We start from the raw sequence: 18,163 nt of genomic DNA on the forward strand, positions 1-18,163 counted from the left end.
GACACAAGATAGTACTCAGGGTCTGATGATGGAGCCGGAAGGTGGTCACCGGTACCAATCAACCATGCAACTAAACCACTTCGTGTTTGGGCTCGTTTGATTCGTCTCAACAAGATCTTTGACACAAGATAGTACTCAAGGTCTAATGATGGAGCCGGAATGTGGTCACCGGTACCAATCAACCATGCAACTAAACCACTTCGTGTTTGGGCTCGTTTGATTCGTCTCAACAAGATCTTTGACACAAGATAGTACTCAGGGTCTGATGATGGAGCCGGAAAGTGGTCACCGGTACCAATCAACCATGCAACTAAACCACTTCGTGCTTGGGCTCGTTCGATTCGTCGCAACAAGATCTTTGACAAAAGTTAGTACTCAGAGTCTGATGATGGAGCTGGACTGTGGCCACGGGTACCAGTCTACCATGTAACTGAACCACTTCGTGTTTGGGCTCGTTTGATTCGTCGCAACAAGATCTTTGACACAAGATACTACTCAGGGTCTGATGATGGAGCTCGAAGGTGGCGACGGGTACCAGTCTATCACGTAACTGAACTAACTGAACCACTTCGTGTTTGGGCTACGTGTTTGGGCTTCGTGTTTGGGCTTCGTGTTTGGTGTATCACCTAGTGTCAAAGATCTTGTTGAGACGAATCAAACGAGCCTAAACACGATGTGGTTTAGTTGCATGGTTGATTGGTAATGGTGACCACCTTCCAGCTCCATCATCAGACCCTGAGTACTGTCTTGTGTCAAAGATCTTGTTGAGACGAATCAAACGAGCCCAAACACGAAGTTGTTTAGTTACACGATAGACTGGTACCCGTGGCCACCTTCCAGCTCCATCATCAGACCCTGTGTATCTTCAGTGTCAAAGATCTTGTTGAGACGAATCAAACGAGCCCAAACACGAAGTGGTTTAGTTACATGATAGACTGGTACCCGTGGCCACCTTCCAGCTCCATCATCAGACCCTGTGTATCTTCAGTGTCAAAGATCTTGTTGAGACGAATCAAACGAGCCTAATCATGTTACTACATGGTTGATTGGTATCCGTGACCACCTTAATCATCATCATTATCATCAGATCCTCAATACTAGTTCGTTTTTAAACCCTCGTTGATACAAACTTTACAACCTATAGGTACCAAATGCTATGACGAAACATGTAAATAAGCGAGTACCTATAATTTATTTCGAGTAATACTTATACCTTCATAAGTACGAGTATGGGGCTATTCATAAATTACGTCGTTTCAAATGGAGGGGGGGGGGGGGGAGGGGGGGGGTCTGGACATCGGATGATGGTAGTATGACGTAGGAGGAAACAGAGTCATCCGAAGCATGATTTTTGGATGATTTGAGGGGTGGGGGGGGTCAAAAATCGTCAAAAATAGATGAAAAATTAATTTATGAACACTGCACACACTTACATTTGCACTGCATTTAGTATTTTCGTACTTACCAAATAACAGTTTTAGGACTTTAAAAGTTAAGCACAGTTAGTGTTGTTATGGTTGATTTCAATATGCTTCGCGAAGGATCAAGAATGTTTAATCCATCATTGTAGTGCGAGTGTGGTAGAAGGGATCGGCATACTGAGCTCGCACGGCCTGCCGCAGCGCGTAAAATACCTAAACTCGCTCAACACCGAAATGTAATAGCGCTCTTAAGAATGCCCTTATTATAGGGGGAACAAAACAACTACAATTGCCTACGTGTTGGAATTTCAAGGGAATGTAGATTATATCTTGGGATATCATCGTTAGAATGGAACGATATTGCTTTGCCACTAAACTCAAACGTGATATGGATGATAATAAACTTTGCCAGTGCTGTAAAAATATGAATTCGTGCAATTGCATTCGCATAGTTTCCAGTGGGTATATATACCGGGTGTGGCCTGTAACATGAGCAAAAAATTAAACTGTAGGCTGTACTCCTCATACTGACCAACATTTGTTCAGCGACTTTTAAAAATAACTTGGGGTTTGATTTTTAATACACTTTAAAGTTTATTCTAAGACGCAATGTATTGCGAATTTTGTTATGTTTAAGGCGTGACAAGCAACGTCAATCACAATGATATGGTGTGGCAATGGCGTCCATTGAAAATAATATTTATTTTGTATGAAAAATAGGGAGTCCTAAATACTTCATAATTTTTAAAAGTTGTAGAACAAAAGTGTCACCGTTTGAGGAGTACAGTCAGCAGCAGAAGTTGCAAAGCGGGCGAGGTGTTCAAAATTACCTTGACACGCTCTTACTCTCTTAACAATAAATTCGCGCTAAGATCATTTTGAACACCTGGACCGCTTAGCAACTTCTGCTGCTGACTGTACAATCTATGTTTTAATTATTTGCTCGTGTTACAGGCCACACCGTGTATATATGTTCATGTTCGGTATAAAATAGCATGAAGCAAACTTGATAATTGTTTGCGGTAAATCTAGTGGGTATTAGGATACCTATAGTCGTTAAATAATCATTACGAGAAGAAAAGCACCTGATGGTCATTAGGAACTGATCCAGCTTTGTTAACGCTACGTCACGGACGAACCTCAAACAAAAAGTTTTTTTCATCATGAAATAATAGTAGAAACACCGATATCTTCTGCATGCTTTTATATATAACCATACTAGCGGTGAAGGGTCTCTAGAAACCGAATCCCCTATCCACAGGGCCCAAAAATTATGTTTTTATCTCTAAAGAGAATTCATATTATTCTTTAATCCATGCAAGTTCCAGAGGCCACGTATCTTATAGTTGCGTATGCGTGTAGTTGTTGACACGAATCGTTACGTATGTGTTTACGTTTACGGCCGTTTAATGTCGAATATATTCCCGTTTCATTAGATGTGACCCGGTAACGAGCAGAAACTAATTGAATCGATGCACCCGGCTAACGAATGCCTGGAATTATTCAAGCACGTTTACGTAGTGAGGATCACGGCCGTACGTGGGAGGCGGAACACATGGCGCGCATATTTGTTTTGTTGCTCGAAGTGCACAAGTATTCGTTGCCTCATGCTTGTTACTGAATTTTCGAAGCTTTTAATCTTATGGATCCCATGGAAGAAGATCCGTTATCGTCACACATTTTACAATGATGTAGCAGTCCAATTGGAGAGATCTTTAGACGCCACCGTTTGCTTTAAAAATAACTTTTCTAACGTTGTTTTCGACTTCAGTCCATGTACATTTTTTACTATTCCACATACATTTAGTAGGTATGTGTTTGTAGTAGCCGCATTTGCAATGTGACGGCATGTAACAGAATATGCCGGTAGTTGCAACTGCGACCGCAGGTGCAAGATGATCGGTCTGAGGGCGCCGGACCGCATCTGCAGTACAGCATAAACACTTCTGGGTTTACAGCCCGTAAATTTAAGATCCCTTCTGAAGTCTACATTTATTATTCTACCGGCAATGTTTTTCTAGTCCAATCTGTTTCGTAGAATAGGAAATTATTTTACAATCAAGTATTCACCTTGTTAGTTTAACACTTGGTATTCCAAATCTATTATTTATAGGCCGTACCAAAGATCATATTCAACAAAAACACGTTCCGCCTCGACAAAAACGATCTTATACATTTTTCAACGCCCGGAGGAGAATTTTCGAGAGATGCTTTTAAATTCCGAACGTATCTCGTAAAATCTGTAACGTACAAATGCCGGAGGATTTCAATGTGCTTAAATCTGGATACAGGGGTGTCGTTGAAATCGCTTACCGAATGCAGGCGAGTATCTGTGGAACCAGTGTGAGTATAACTGTATTACGGACCACGAACATATAAAATGGTTTATTTTAGTAACTACAGTGACTATTTATGGCTAAGTGTTACATTTGCAGCGTCTTTGGCATAGTAGATATTTCGTAGCGGGAAGGTTAGGGAAAAGTTAAAACTGCACCAATTTACGAAGATCGGCTTTGACTGACTGAATGATACATTATATACAGATAATTAAAAGGCTGCAGTAGATGCACAGGGAAGCCAAGCTATTAGCGAGGAATGACGTGCTGTATTTATCCTATGTCTACAATGATGATCACGTTAAAAGTGAAATGGACGAAGAAAACATTACGGATAACGAGTTCGTGAGGTCGCGTTATCCTGGTTATTCCAGAATTCCGACTTTCCACCGCTCGCGGAGCCAATACGAACTCACGGCCTACGGTATTCTCACCACAATTTCCGACACCCAATACCCCTTTTATTATGCTGTATTTGTAACAAATACTTTTAGCCTGCGCCGCCTGGCTGGCGCCTTACCTGCTGAACAATATGGTGCTCATTGTGCTCGACGGTTTCCTGTTATTTGGAAAGCGGGATACAAAGCAAACAATTTTTTTCAAGTGCCGGCACTTGTATTGTGTGGTCTGTGGAAACGGTGCGCGCGTATAAAATTTGCGTGCACGCACATTCAAAAGCTCTACTGGGTTTAAACTTTATCGCATCTATGCGTATGCGGTAATATACATTAGAAGAACATTTAAACGCTCGTTTCAACTTTCCGAAACTATACCGAAATCCATATTGTTTTAAAACATTCTGTTATTTTAAGAGATAAGATGTCTAACCCGTATTTGACGATCGAATTTTTATTTACTTTCTTGCAGTTGACGTTATTCGAGAGTGAATTTCGTCAATTTCGACAGGTCTGCCGGGGCGGTATTGAGAGTTGTTCTATTGACATCTCTTGTGAAACGATGGCTTTATTGCAGTATCACGATATGTTTCGTTCATTTTGTGTAGCAGATTATGATTGACAAATAAATGAAATTACTTTTTTCATTAAATACTCCCCCGAAAATGATCGAACATGACGGCCGAAGTCCCAGAAAGATACAGAACGTCATTTACCTCACTAGCGGTTCTATATTTTCGGCTGTGCTTTTACGGAGTCTACTTGAAGGGTACACGGAAAGAACATGTCTAGTCACTCTGACAACATTTTGAGTTATCGCGGTTTGAAAGGAACGATGTACATAATTAACCATATTAATTTGTGTTTTTAAAGTAAGAAAAAAAGGAGGTATATTTATGATTACACAGGTAACCGAAGTTGTTACTAATAGTTCATTGAGAGCTCTAACATTTTGAGATCAAAAATTTTAAATTTTTTTGAAAAATGGACTAGACATGTTCTTTCCGTGTACCCTTCACTTAGTATTTTCACTGAGATATAAATCCCATTATAGTGTATGTTGAAAAGCTATTTCTATGAGTAGTGTTTTCTTTGTGGGTGAAAAGACGACCAACTTTCGTATATCTCGTTTCTAAATAGGTAGAGCAGTAGGGAGTCGCTTAGAAAGTTTTTGTTGGATTCCTTTGACACCGTACCCCAGTTTACAAAGGCCTTTTTTAGGGTTCCGGACCCAAAGGGTAAAAACGGGAACCTACTACTAAGACTCCACTGTCCGTTTGTCTGTGACCAGGCTGTATCTTATGAATCGTGATAGCTAGACATTTGTTGCCGCTATAACAACAAATAGGTACTATAAAGTACGGAACCCTCGGTGGGCGAGTCCGATTCGCACTTGTCCGGTTTTTTTAAGAATGAATGATGCATCGCTGTATGGTTCATATAGCGTCGTTGATGCGTTAAATCATTTTGTTAAATCATCAAAGATTTTCATTAAGATTTTGTACGATTATGGTACATGGTTGCCACGTTTTTGTTTTAATTCCATTGCGACTATTGCTGCTTGTAAGAATACTCTTAAAACAATGTTTTCGTTGAATCTTAATGGGGAAAAGTTACCAAACAAACGAATATTAATTACAAAGTACCCAAATGAATCCTTAGAAGCATCAGTGTCTGCGCGAAAATCTGCCACAATGCATGAATGTTCACGCTCCATTTACAATTCTTCAGTAATAGGTACACCAACAGAGGAGTCATCAACAAAGACCGACCGGTTGACCGGGACCATCCAACAGGGCGTCGATCCAAGTTGTCGCGGAACCGAGATGAATGTGGTCAGTGGTGCTCGCGTGACAGCGGACAAGATTAATTTTGGGTCGCCGAGTAATTAAATAAAGTGGTGACTGTGCTTTGATCGGGCTACAGCGTTAAAAGGGAGTTAATAGTTATGATGCAGGTTGGCGTTCGTCTTTTGTTCCTCCGCTTCTACCGCTTTGTCTCTGCGATTGCACATTTGTTTGTATTTTGAACCTTATTTTATTGTAATAAGACATACATATATTCGACGTTTACCGTACGCGGATTCAAGTGCCGCTCTCTGCTCTTTCGGCTTTTGTGGCACGACAGGCGACAGGCTATTCAATAGCAGACAGGGGAAGGGAAATATACTGCGGGTATATTATGATGGCGTCTTTATCGTTTATCGTTGTGGTTAATATATGGGTCACTCTCGCACTTGTCAAGAACCGTATCATATCCCCCAGCGATAAAAGCCCTTTTATCGCTGGGGATATGATACGGACCTCGGAAATTAAGGAGTAGAATTCAGTAAACTATAGCATAGTGTGATAAGTTCAATAAAAAATAATTATTTCAATTAAGTCAAAACAGTGTAAGTCATAATCATCAATATTTAAGATGATGCTCTTGTCGGTGGAGTAATCGCCACTCTTCTCTTTGCTGGGCCAGCTGTGGGCCAGCCTTTTAACTCCCTCGTACGACACGACAGAAACTCTATCTTTTGTTTGGATGTGTTATGTGAGAAATGTGCCTATTTATTTGTTAAATAATGTATGTACGTAAGAATGTACGTTTGTATCTGGCGGTCTAGCATGAGTTGCGTTCCCGCGCGCGAGTCCATACTTGAAGATGTATGGATGGAGTCGCGCGCGCAGAGCAGGTCTGGTCTGGTATCCAACAGAATTTTCTACATGTAGACTTTAGACAATCAGCCTCTTATCAATTTAATTTACATACATATGTAACATGGCACTCTGACAAGATCGCTCGACCTTGAAATAATCGGCAACGGGGGCGGAGACCCAAAATTCTCTGCACAACATACAACGGAAAAGTCTTAAGTGTACGAAAATTTTAAAGGACGTAGGCTGTTTTAGTTACTGTAGGAGTGTAGGCGGAGCGTGGGTGAGATTGAAAGCCTAGCTGGACATTCTCATCGGTGAACTAGCATGTGTCTCACGAGACGGTCCAACTTAGGTCTCTCCTCTCATCATCATCATCCCCCTAGCGTTTGTCCCATACTGTGACGGGGTTCGCATTCCTGAATCCTGCTATTCTCCTTCCACTTCGCTGCCTTGGTTGGCCCCTCCTGTTTGAGCCTGGGAAAGTAGAGCTAACGGCTCGGCTACGACATTGCTCGATCGACGGCGGCGGCAGCCATAGGCGGAAACGAAAGGTCCGATCGTTGTCTCGCTCAAACCTACGGTTGCCGTCGCCGCCGCCGATCGTGCAATGTCGTGGCCGAGCCGTAGGGGCTCTGTTGCCTATATGTATTCAGGCGGCCTTCTTTAAGTTAGGTCTCTGAATACGAATATTTGTTATGGATGTAGGTTATTCTAATATTGGTTTATGTTTGGTAAGTGATATGAAGAGCAGTAACAAACGTCTGCCAAGTTATATACGTTGAGCAAGTCCAATAAAGTACAGTTAGGACAATTAATGTTATCGAGCACTGATACGTTTGTGACTGATTAGAGTTCTATTGTTTTATTGAGGTTTTCGTGTTGGTGTGTTCTCATTTATTTATAATGACTGATTTGCATTTTGCGATAAATATTTACCTACAGGTACAGAGTCAGTCGTAGAGTTCATTTATTCGTGTACCCATACGCATAATATGTATTTTTGAATGGTATTTTCTTTTTTTCGCCATAGGTAACAACTTAAAACTTATGGATTTGAGTAGGTATAATAATATACTATGAGTATGTAGTTTAAAACTATACTTTAATCTACTTAGTAGAAGAACAAGGTAACACTAAATTGCTGTCACACTACTTATTATAGTAGTTGACAAAAATTGCGTCTTTGTATCTATGTAAGTAGGTAGTTTAACGACAGGCATTTCACGGTTACATTCAATTGTGCGTTTGTCCTTTATTTTTTGTGTTTAGTGACGATTGTGACGAAGAACCGGCCGTTTCCCACGGCACTGGACCTTGATTGACTGACTAACTGTGTCTAATAAAACTACACGCCTGTCGACGGTTTACTTGGCCGGAAGTAAAAAGGGAAGAGATTAGCTTCGTTATTAAAATTGTAAATATTTAAAGAGTCCTACCACGCTAAGGGCGGTTAAAGACTAGCGTTTTAAACGCGCCTATAAGCTCGTTTTGGATGCGCGTGTAAGCGAAATGTAGCACGCGTGTAAGCTATGTTGTAGGTAAAATAGACAGGCGATTTAGTACAGTCGGACTCTAATTCTAAGCCAATATACCAAATAGAAATAGCAGGACCACGCATTATTTAAGTTTCGATTTGCGTTTTCTATCAACGATTGTCTTCTTGACTAGGCCCACTGAAGCGCTCGTGGCCTTATACAGCAATTTACGCAATATCAAACGCAAAAACTTTAGCTTTAAAGGCATCTGATCGTAAATGATGTCTATGAAAATAATCGTGATACCTTCGAGCAACATAAAAACTTCAAACACTGAAGTTGCTCGCTTCAAAAAGTCAGTTCCTACCTAAATACGGTCGTTTCAATAAAATAATCATCACAGATCTTTCTCCAAACAATACTACGCTGCCCAAAAAGAACCAATGATGATCGCTATTCAATAAATTACAGCTATATTCATCGAAAGGCCGGTTGTAGGTAATTATTTATTGTAATTTTAGTGTATCGGCGGGCACTTTTATAATCCAATAAGGTGAATTGAAAAAATTACCGATAGTATCACTAGCTTGTACAGTCGACGTCAAAAATATGTTTACACTTTTGCACCTTACTCCTTTGTAATAAGGCAAAAAGTGTAAACATATCTTTGACGTCCGTCGATTGTACTCAATCTATATTATGCTCTTGTGAATGACTTAAATGATTAGAGAAAATAACACACTTTAGATCATGATCGGTTATTATAGTGTAGTATACGGTTATACGGTATACTGTGTGTTACTGACCATGGGGCTTTAAATCCAGGGCTTGATTCTACTCGCTAAACTGAGCTACTTTTACTATGGCACCAACCCCGAAATCCCGAAAAAAATTTTTACTTTTTTATACATTTTGGCTGATCAGATGTCGACGTTTTCTATGGAAAAGCCAAAAAAATTTCTCCGATTTTAGGGGTGGTCCCATAGTAAAAGTAGCTCAGTTTAGCGAGTAAAATCAAGCCCTGGATTTAAAGCCCCATGGTCAGACACACCATGTAGTTAGTATACGGTTTCAGAGTTACGCCCTTTTCACTTTTTTTCCAATTTAATAATGAACGGAAACACCACTTGTAGTGCAGGTCCGTAATGAGATCCAAAGTGAACCAAGTGAATTTGGTTCTGCACGCGACTATGTTACTAATTGCTTGGAACACACATCCTGCAGTGGCGTAAACGTTCACGTGGATTTGCGTCCCTCTGGCTTTTAGTTACAGGACAGTTATTCCTAACGAAAGCTGAGTAGCGTAAAAATATTGCCTCTAATTATCGTTTTTCTAAAGCTGTCAAATTACTGTCATAGTTATGATTGATTTTTCTCCTTTTTTTGTTTCATAGTGTCACATAGTAAAGAAACGAGTAAAGTTGGAGTATAAATTCGAATTGGAGGTTACTTTGGGAATAAATTGTATCGAGCGAAGTGTTATGAATCGTGTATCGAAAGCTGTGTTATTAAAGATAATATAATCAAGAATTATATTTATTTTTCCCACGTCTACAAATATCACCGTTTCTTAGAAAAATAGGATAATTATTGGGGTATTTTTACATTTCTGGCTCAGGGAACGGCCTTAAGTATGCTTCAAGAGAACCACTAGAATTGAGATCTGTAATTCATGCCCATAGTCCTAAAACTTCCTATAAAACCGAAGTTTGGCAGCGATTCAGGTACGAATCATGCTGTTCCTTTCTTATATATCCCTTAATTTGGCACAGTCAAGTATACTTAACACTTACTTTGAAAAAATGTAGGCATGTTATTTTTTACGTAAATTCCAAGTTTTTAATTTCTATGTATCATTTATATTATAAAGAATAAAGAAAAAAATTAAACCTCACTGGCAACAATGTTATATGTTAGTAGTGAATCAACATACATAGTTAGTAGAAGGTCGACACTGCGTTCTATCCAGGTATTTGTTTATTTTTTTTCGATTCTATTACGCGAAATTTTACTGCATATACTATTATTATATTTGATTATAGTATTACGTATACTTTACATATCTCACCTATTCGCCAAGTCAAGTTATTTACGTGTAATAGCATACACAACTGTTAAGGATTTTTGACAAAACAATACGTACAGTGTATTAGAAATTAAACAACCTGTTAAGCATTTTTAACAAATCTTTATGGTGTGAGATTTCGACCGCGCTTTAATTTGACAAATTTCACTGCCTACCTTTATATTTTGCCATAATAGAAAAGAGTGAATGCTATAGTTTGATTCGCTATACATTTATAGCTTAGTATGCAACAAAGCGAACGCTACTTAATATCAATACACGTTTTTTTATAAAACCCCGTTCAGTTTGGCGTATGGCTATACATTCAAGGAAACTAAATGGAATAGGTAGTTATATTTCATATTTTTTTATTCAATTCAATTCAAATATACTTTATTCATGTAGGTGGTATTGTGTATAATTTTTTTTTTTCATTCAAAATATTTAAATGCTGCATGTATAAGGGGCTGTCCATAAATTACGTCATCGATTTTTGACGATTTTGGACCCCCCGCCCCCTATAATCATCCAAAAATCATGCTTCAAATGACCCCATTTCCTCCCCCCCCCCTAATTTGAAATGACGTAATTTATGAATAGCCCCTAAGTAGCGTTGTTGTAACACCGGCATTATATTAAATTCAACCAAACAACCTATGAAATATCTATGTCATTTCGAAAATTTTTAACCCTATATTGTACTTGCGTTTCGTAGCAAAGTCTTTTAGGTCTTTGCTTCGATTTAATGCCAAAAAAATGTTTTCCTTGTCTTTGTTTCGATACCCTTTTTTGGAATTTGTTAAGTATATTTAACACACTAAGTTTGACGAGCGTACGTTTTTGTTCAAAATACTGTACATTAGATTATCAGGAAATCTTAGAGTGAAATATTTTATAAATATTTTTTAGGACATATTTAAAGGCATAATAATAAATAATTGTGCACATAAAAGTTAAAATCAAGTTTTTTATTTTCTGCCAAATTAAGGGATATGGTACTATCCGTTTCGGCTATTTAGGGTTGTCAAAATTCAGGTCATTCTTATCTGTGGTCGTACACGCAAAGGGACGTCAAGTTGTGCCAACCCAAATTATTGCTCGGAGCAATGCTGATCCGAACGGAGCCGAGCATGCCCGAAAGGAGTTTCGCACCCCTGTTTATACTGATGGGTAGCCGAGTTTGAGATGCCTTGGGAATTGAAAACATTCTGAACATACCCATGTTTTATGTCACCTGTCGATATGAGTGTCACGGATACGCGTTGAAAAGGTCGACGCGGAATGAACTACACCCGTCGTTTGCCGTTGACATATGTTTATTTTTTATTTACCCGTGTCCCGCTGACAGCTTACTACCGTGGAGGTGAAGTGGGTACTTGTAGTTCAAAAATAGGTTCAGGACTATTCAGGTCGGGGTGTACAGCCCTTGAGTGGGACAGGGGGAAATAATAGTTACAGAGTTTTTTACCTCGGAGATTGGCTCTCAAAGAGTTATAACAGGAGAAACGTGGTTCTTCTCTAAGGGTTCTAAAGATATCTAAACTTAAAAGTTAAACTCTTTTCTCATTAACGTAATACCTACATGTAAAATGAAGGTAAGGTAAAATGTGTTGCTGTTGTTACTTAAGCATGAGGGCTTCTCAAATATTGAATTTACGCAGTTGGCAAGGCAAATATAATTAATTAAGTATTATTGAAGCAAAACACAGTGCTTTAAACTACTTACCCTTCACCCGTATGACCCAGACGAACGATCAAAGACGTGCGCAGTTTGTATTTGATTTATTAACGATCAAAGAGATTTATAAAATATTTGCAGTTAATAACATTTAGAATTTTAGACATATTTCAAAAAGCACGTCAATTCAGAGAACTCATAGTTAAATTGATGATGAATGATTTTCGTCTAAGGCGCACTACATACGAGCTGAATGCAGAGTCTGAATGTATGGTCACGTTTCTATGGAAAAATATTAGACTCCGAATTTCTGATAAATTTCTCGCTTCAAACTCGTCTATGATGCGCCTGAAAAGGACAAAAGACACATTATGACGTCGTATACATAGGTATACTTATACTCAAAGAGAATTAAATCACTATGTTTCTTATACTTATGATTTATGATAACTATGTTGTCAATCAGTCATGTCAATCACGCGTGAAACGGTAAGCAATAGGTCAAGGCATTCAAAAACTTGATTCTCATTTAAGAAATATTCATAATTTACATTATCAGGCAGGTAATAATTCCTGGCTCATTTTAGGACAATGGAGCATAGATCTTACTTCACTTTGTGCAGATTATAGTTGAATTATCGAGAAGATGGAATTGCATTTGTAGTGGTTGTATGCTGATAGTACAAGAAAATAGAAAATTCAAATATAGAATGCCTGTAAACACACAATACTACTACATATGCAATTCCACGCTCTCGATTATACGACTATACCTAAGCTAAATTAGCTTTAGCTTACGTCTATATACTATGCCTTTGAGTATGAGTATCTATTTTTAAAAATCTTCAATGAACTAGTATGTGGAAATCTGACGCTCGGTCAATGAATAACCTGGGGTCTTATGTGCAGTCGATACGGAACTTTTAAATTAAAATAAAGGAACTAAAAGTCGTTAATGATATTAATAACCAAACGCCGTATTATCCAGGCTACACTACACTGTAATAAAATTTATCGCAACTTCCTTCCCTGAGGAACTGGTGCCCTATTTCTTGGTCCTATAAAATTTATTACTTGGCACAACGTGCTCCTACATGTTGTCTCTGTTGATAACTTTGGAAATTTAACTTTACGTGAGCAACAGTAACGTATAACCATAACCACTCAACTATAATACAAACTCTCCCAACTATGGCCCAAAACTAACTCGAATATTTTCGTTTGACGTGTGATTATATAGATAGACGCTTTTCTGAGGCAAGATATTTAAAAAAATGGCAGACTTGTAATATTAGATAATATTTGGGTCGTTTTACGGTAGATATTTTCAGCGGTCAATATGGTTTTTATGCTAAAGGACTATACAACACAGTACTGCGTTAGGTGACCATTGAACAAGTCTGAAGCCACCCCCAGTGCGGAATTTGTAAAATTTAATAACCTTAGCCGTCGGAATTTTCAATCGCTCCCGGACTTGCATATGTGCTCTCTGACTCGCAGTGGTGTCAGTGGTGTGGCGTCCGGAAAACCGACATACTTTTTAAAGTAGGTAGGTACCTATAGTTCATACATACGAACAGTTCAACTTAGTGTGAATTGATTAAGTATGCCCAACTTAAAACCGAGAGATACATTTTATTTTTTACGACATTTTGAAAGATCATCGATGAACGATGTCCACTGCTGAGGGTCTACTGCGAAAATGGAAAATCGAAATTTCGTTATCTGCCTCTCTATCGATCGAATATACAAGTCTCTGGACAAAGACCCAACCAAGATATCCAAGTTTTCGATTACATACCAAACACATCTCTCACTAGCAGGTAATTATACATAAAACCTGGAGATATCAGTTTATCTTTGCCCACGAGTGTAACAAATGAATTTAGTCACAACATCAGAAGCACCATTTATATACATACCTTGCCGAAACTAATTTTAAAAGCATAACAATTTATCGATTGAACTGCAGACATGCCTATTAGATGTTATCGAACGTATCGAAATGGGAATCAGGTAAGAATAATAAGAAGCGTTTGAATACACGTTTATAGAAATGTGCATTGTGCAGTAGGTCCCAGCCAGGGATCACGTGGTTATGGAAGAGCACACTCAGCATAATATGGACGGTATAGGATAGCAAAGAATATTCGAACCATGAAAGCTTATTGAATATCTTTGAAAATTTCGTACTCTTGAACTTGGTCCATGAGTTTATGACAATAAACTTCGAAATGTATTGATGCGAACACAGAGAATACAAACATTTGATTTTGTATCCGACAAAAAAGTGACCGCCAGCCGGTGACCATGCTTCTATGCAAATGCCGGAACCAACAAGGACCATACTGAGTTGCGTATTATTCTATTGTAAAGAAAAGAGAAAGAGGTACTCTTATTTACATTAGTTAACTAAAGTTAAACATGGGAAAGTGTGGGAATTCTATATATCTATAGTTAAACCAACAAGTAGAATGACCTAAATATGTGTTATCATAATCTTATCACTACACTAACGCTTTTTAGGGTTTCCCGATCCAATACAGTTATTATCACGGTCTAGCGGTTGTTTTATAATGACATTGTGTAAACGGGAATCCACACTTCTCGCTGGGAAAGCCCGAAGTGAGTAATTCACAGAACTAAGTATTCCCGAGATTGAGAAAGAGGAAAGTGAAACAGGAAAACGTAACCACAACATGCTCTGATTTTTACCATAATGAGTTTATTGCTGAGAAATTCTTCAGTTTATTTTTTCGGAATAAACAAGTAGGTCCGCGGTTCGAAGCAATTACTGAAGATAATAAGATGAAACATGTAAAACAAGAGCTTTAATATAGAGAATGGCTTGTCTATAGTCTCTCCAGAGGGCCTACCGTGAAAAATTATAATCAAAATTTCGTTCTCACTTTATCGCTCTTGCATAATCGAGCGATAAAGAGGTGGATAAGGAATATTTCTATTTTCGTTTTTCGCAGCAGGGACTCAGATGTCTTTTTAGTTTTTACTATGTAAGTTAACTTCACCAATTAACATACGAATATTCAATTGTTCTTATGTTAGTCTATTGTTTCACGTAGGTAAGTATGGGCGGATTCACACCGTGTTGTCAATAGCCTATCCCAATTTGGCCCATTGTCGGTTGAACAAAAGGACGTTTCGCTAGTGAGATGGCTAATGGCTATGAACATGGACAAACACTACAGACGCAGTATTTAGATAGATATCGCATGTACCGCGGTTGTGGTGATGTCAGTGTACCTAATATTAGTGGATGTTACAAACTTCGACAATGGAAAACAGAGAAAGCTGGGGCCCTCTTCTAGATCGATATTAGTCTAATATTTGGTGTATTCTAATGGCATCCCATACGATTTGACAGTTAGTGGACTAATAATATTAGTCTAATATCGTTCGAGAAATGGGCCCCTGAGGGATTTTTCTGAGTACTACCTACTGAAATTCACGACCATAACAAATGTAAATAAGATGTGAATTGTGAACATATACAGAAATAGTCACTCGTATTAAGCTTTAAAACGTTCAGCTAGTGGATCTATCGAGCAAAATGTCCATAATCTTTGGCACATACGTTTAGGGTAATCTATAGAATATAAAAGGTCTGTGTTTATGAGCGTTTACAAACACAACACTTTTATTCTTCGTTGTAGCAAATTTAAATAGTTGAAAGTATCTCGTGTCGTGACATCGTGACCCAATTCAATGTCACTGAAGCGCCAAATAGCGTCGTTTTCGAATATGATTCGCTCCAGGCCGTAAAGGAATTGCGATTTAAACCACTTTGGCTTTCTGTTGCAAGCTTTCAGAAATAGCTCTGATTTTTCGATTTCATCTCTGGCGAGGGATGACATAGGTGCCAATGCCAATGGTCTTACTAAAGAGGATGCCGAATACCATGCGAAGTAGAGGAAAAACAGTGTCGGGATCTCGAAGACAATACAAAAGGTAATGACGGTCCATATCCCAGTCGATATGTCTAGTGAAACTAACCGTGAATCATTCGAAACTGTTAGAGAAGAAATAGTCAGAAATGTGTTCTTGGACTCCAAAGCAGGAGCAGAGAGGACAAGCGGGAAGGCTAAGATGAGAGATAGAAAGACATACACATGGACGCAGGTGTATTTAACTGGTCTTTAAACAAATAATACATAATCCGTTGAGTGCGGTGCGTCCCATCCTACCAAGGTATGCGTGCGACGCGGCACTGTAAAAAGCGTAATAAACTTATGAAAATGATTCATTAAAACCGGGCAAGTGCGAGTCGGACTCGCACACGAAGGGTTCCATTATCTATAAAAACGGTCACCTATCCAAGTACTGACCCCGCCCGACGTTGCTTAAGTTCGGTCAAAAATCACGTTTGTTGTATGGGAGCCCCACTTAAATCTTTATTTTATTCTGTTTTTAGTATTTGTTCTTATAGTGGCAACAGAAATACATCATCTGTGAAAATTTTAACTATCTAGCTATCACGGTTCGTGAGATACAGCCTGGTGACAGACGGACGGACGGACAGCAGAGTCTTAGTACTAGGGTCCCGTTTTACCCTTTGGGTACGGAACCCTAAAAAGTATTATTTGGTACTATTCCGCCGTATAGGTACATCCTTTAAAACGAAGATGAGATAATAATATGCTGTGCAGTGTGCATAAATATTAACCAATAACTCACAGACTAAGATCACAGATCACGAGATACAGCCTGGCCCCAATTTCACATCGGTGACAGGTGCGACGAATTGTAAAATCACTGTTGCTGACGTCACAGGCATCCATGGGCTACGATTACCACTTACCATCGGGCGGGCCGTACTCCTGTTTGCCACCATCATTGTATTATTTAAAAAAACTTTATTATATCGGATTAAAACAGATATTTCTCCTGCGAAGTTTCTGACAATTGTCAAAGATTTAGAAGAATTGTAGGTAATTCTTGACAGGTAATTAGTTATATGTCGGAATTTCGTGACAATTGTAGTGTTTCTTGTGACAATTGTCATAAACTTAGCAAGAGAAGTATCTGTTTTTTCCGATATCATAAAGTTTTTTTTAATAATACAATGATGGTGGCAAACAGGAATACGGCCCGCCCGATGGTAAGCGGTAACCGTAGCCCATGGATGCCTGTGACGTCAGCAACAGTGATTTTACAATTCGTCGCACCTGTCACGTTGGTGAAACAGGGGCCTGATGGTGACAGACGGGCGGACGGACAGCGGAATCTTAGTAATAGGGTCCCGTTTTACCCTTGAGGTACGGAACCCTAAAAACGTTGATTAGTCCAATCAACATATTACGTTATTAACCCCGTGTGGTAAATGAAGCCGCAAGCAGGTCACGCCATCTAACGGTGTTATAATGGGTAACGTGCCGTGAATACATTACGGAATGTCGCCGTTTAATGATATATTGGTCGTATATGGGGTTCCATTCGGATGTAGCTACCGAATGTAACACGGAAGACATCCATCTAAACAAACTGCTGTTATGCCAAGTTGGTGAAATAGGGACCTGTTCGGCCAGCACAACTCCCTAGCCTAGTTTAATAATCTTAGAATACATGAATTTGATTCAGTACAGATATGATGATCGTTCTTGTCTACGTGACAGCGTGATAAAACGGTGTCCGTCACTTTCTATCCCGCGGAGTTAAAAAGTGTCAGTTATTTTATCACGTGGATAAATGTGTATAAAGCGATCCCTAACACGCCTGCTGGTTCTTATGAAAGAAAGACATACTTTAAAAGAAGACACACAAAAAAATTAAGGTTTAAGGAGTGTCAAAGACAAGAATATATCTGATACTTAGGCACTAAGAATTGGTGAACATATAAAAATACTCTCTATAGCTTAAATGCTGTTTTTGCAATCGTCGACGCACTACTGTTAGGTTTAGAATAGGTATTTCTTTTTTACCCAGTAACAGTAAATATTCATTGAGGGACAAGAGAAGAAATGTCTTCAGGCGGCTTAGCACGGTCGCGTTTTTATCCCTTGTCACCATGCCTGTCACGTTCTAACAAGTATGTAAGTGCGAAAGGGACGCGCATAGTGATAGTCGATAAAAATGGAACCGTGCTGAGCCCGCAGACATGGAATATATTGCCTGGGGTATTTCCGATTGAAAT

General features: G+C 38.9%; 1 protein-coding gene across 1 annotated transcript in view; it reads right to left on the minus strand.

Annotated features, from left to right (window-relative positions):
- The window catches only part of LOC134799373 (protein pellino), a 153,249-nt gene that overhangs the window by 24,607 nt on the left and 110,479 nt on the right, over positions 1–18,163 (minus strand). The window lies entirely within an intron of this gene.

The sequence above is a fragment of the Cydia splendana genome, chromosome 18, assembly GCF_910591565.1.
Source record: "Cydia splendana chromosome 18, ilCydSple1.2, whole genome shotgun sequence".
Taxonomy (NCBI): domain Eukaryota; kingdom Metazoa; phylum Arthropoda; class Insecta; order Lepidoptera; family Tortricidae; genus Cydia; species Cydia splendana.